Source organism: Schistocerca piceifrons, unplaced genomic scaffold (genome assembly GCF_021461385.2).
Source record: "Schistocerca piceifrons isolate TAMUIC-IGC-003096 unplaced genomic scaffold, iqSchPice1.1 HiC_scaffold_954, whole genome shotgun sequence".
Classification (NCBI taxonomy): Eukaryota; Metazoa; Arthropoda; class Insecta; order Orthoptera; family Acrididae; genus Schistocerca; species Schistocerca piceifrons.
In genome coordinates this window covers 745,001-747,500 of record NW_025729228.1, presented here as the reverse complement: position 1 = coordinate 747,500, position 2,500 = coordinate 745,001, and the positions used below count along the sequence as shown (strand labels likewise).

General features: G+C 58.2%; 1 non-coding gene across 1 annotated transcript in view; it reads right to left on the bottom strand.

Annotated features, from left to right (window-relative positions):
- Nucleotides 1-486, bottom strand: part of LOC124773541 — a 1,909-nt gene extending 1,423 nt beyond the window's left edge. The window contains exon 1 of the ribosomal RNA XR_007014785.1: nucleotides 1-486. This exon is cut by the window's left edge and continues 1,423 nt beyond it. This is a non-coding gene — a ribosomal RNA (small subunit ribosomal RNA).
- Between the last annotated feature and the right edge of the window lie 2,014 nt (nucleotides 487-2,500).

The window sequence follows — 2,500 nt, the reverse complement described above, 5'->3', positions numbered from 1 at the left end:
GTCACTACCTCCCCGTGCCGGGAGTGGGTAATTTGCGCGCCTGCTGCCTTCCTTGGATGTGGTAGCCGTTTCTCAGGCTCCCTCTCCGGAATCGAACCCTGATTCCCCGTTACCCGTTACAACCATGGTAGGCGCAGAACCTACCATCGACAGTTGATAAGGCAGACATTTGAAAGATGCGTCGCCGGTACGAGGACCGTGCGATCAGCCCAAAGTTATTCAGAGTCACCAAGGCAAACGGACCGGACGAGCCGACCGATTGGTTTTGATCTAATAAAAGCGTCCCTTCCATCTCTGGTCGGGACTCTGTTTGCATGTATTAGCTCTAGAATTACCACAGTTATCCAAGTAACGTGGGTACGATCTAAGGAACCATAACTGATTTAATGAGCCATTCGCGGTTTCACCTTAATGCGGCTTGTACTGAGACATGCATGGCTTAATCTTTGAGACAAGCATATGACTACTGGCAGGATCAACCAGGGAGCTGCGTCAACTAGAGCTGAGCAGCCGGCCGCCCGGGAGTGTGTCCCGGGGGCCCGCGCGAACACGCAAGCGTCCGCTCAATCATTCTGCAAACAGGAGGAGGCTGAGCTCCCCTGCACAATACACCTCGAAACCCTCTCAGGTCCCGGCGGCGCGCAGCGCCGTCCCAAGTACTTGGTCGGGTTCGAGAGAGGCGCAATCGCCCGGAGTTAGGCGAGTAGACGCTTTCGGTGCGACCACCCGTGCTCCCAACTGAGCTTGCCGCTGCCGACAGAGGCCCGGGAGCGTGCTGTCGTGGCATTGCCGGCGGGAGACAACACGCGCCACCTACGGTGACCGGCAGCTCCAACGCCAGCGCCACAGAAGGACAAAAGCCCCACTTGGGTGCCGAAGCGAACTCTCCCAGCACAGCGCACGCGCCAACACATCCGCACAGCTGCGATACAAACCACCAGCGAGAACCGCTGGGGCGACCGAGCAGCAGACGGCGTCGCGGCGCCGAGCGCCGGGCGGCGGCGCATCCTCAACGCACACAGTCCTCAATCGGACCAGCACACTGAAGATGTCCACCGCGCTTCGCACCGGGCCCGCGAGGACCTACTTTGGCCGCACGGCGCCGCGCGCAGGGTGCGCCGGCGCGCAGCTGCGACGCCTGCCGCGTCCGTCGGCCGGCGCGCCTGCCACTGGCCGCCCCCACCAGCCGGCTGTAGCGCGTGCGCCCACGCACCGCGCGGCCAGCACGCCGGGAGGCGCCCCCTCACCGGCCGGGGACGGTCCCACCCAGCCACCGCCGCGTATCGCTTCACACCCAGATGCCGTTCAGTTTCGTCGGCATGGTGGGTATCGCTGGAACAACCGGTTAGTACCTCAACCTATCGTCGCCATCACCGATTCACCCCTAGCGAGAACAACCGCACCACAACAGGTTACCATTTGTTCATTTGCGTAACTTCACCAGAAAACGCAGGCGTCCATCGCCATTTGCAACTTCCACGATTATTGCATGCCTGTGTCAGGTGTCACGCCACACTACGTCTGCCCACATACACGCAACAAAATGTGCACGCCTAGACAATACGTGGAAGGTGGCCCCCGTACGTATGCGATGTCCATTGCTCGAACGACTGTCAACCGGCCTCTGTAGCATGTCGCAGATATGGAACGCGGTGCACCATGCCATCACGGTGTGTGAGGAGAGACGACTAGGTCCGAATACATCAACAGACAGCTCATGCTGATCGCCATCCACGGCGTCCGTTCCTCCCACACGTCTCTATGGCGTACCACACTGCAATCCAGCTCTCATAGGGAGACGACACGTAGCTGCGTGCACAATATTTGCACTGTATGGTCCGCCGTTTTTGGGCGCAGTCGTTGTACGGTCACACATGTGCCACGATGTATCATTCAGTACATAAGGACGAATGTGCAGTACAGATTGTGGTTTACGCGTACGACATTAGCGGACAGTTGACACAGGCCGCACCACAACGTAGCCTGAGTACGTCGCATGCGGAGGGCATTGAACATGCAAAGTTCTCACCAACCAGCTTGCGAAGGCAGGGGGCAAGGTGGGGACGTGGGGAGGGGCGGCATGTACGTCCTGCTGCCATCCACATTACAGTGTACAGCAGGAGCATGTGGAAAGTGAGCAAGACTTGCAAGGTGTTTAACATGAAGCGATACACAGGGGAGCGGGGAGTGCGAGTAGCGAACTATATTGCGAGGGTTGCGGGTGGGCAACACTACACTAATTGAACGAGTCGTATAACAATTACAGAGCAGGTTTAGGCGACAACGTGGGTTACGTTAGGCGACAACGTGGGTTACGTTAGGGGACAACGTGGGTTACGTTAGGGCACAACGTGGGTTAGGTTAAGGCACAACGTGGGTTAGGTTAAGGCACGACATGGGTTAGGTTAAGGCACGACATGGGTTAGGTTAAGGCACGACATGGGTTAGGTTAAGGCACGACATGGGTTAGGTTAAGGCACGACATGGGTTAGGTTAAGGC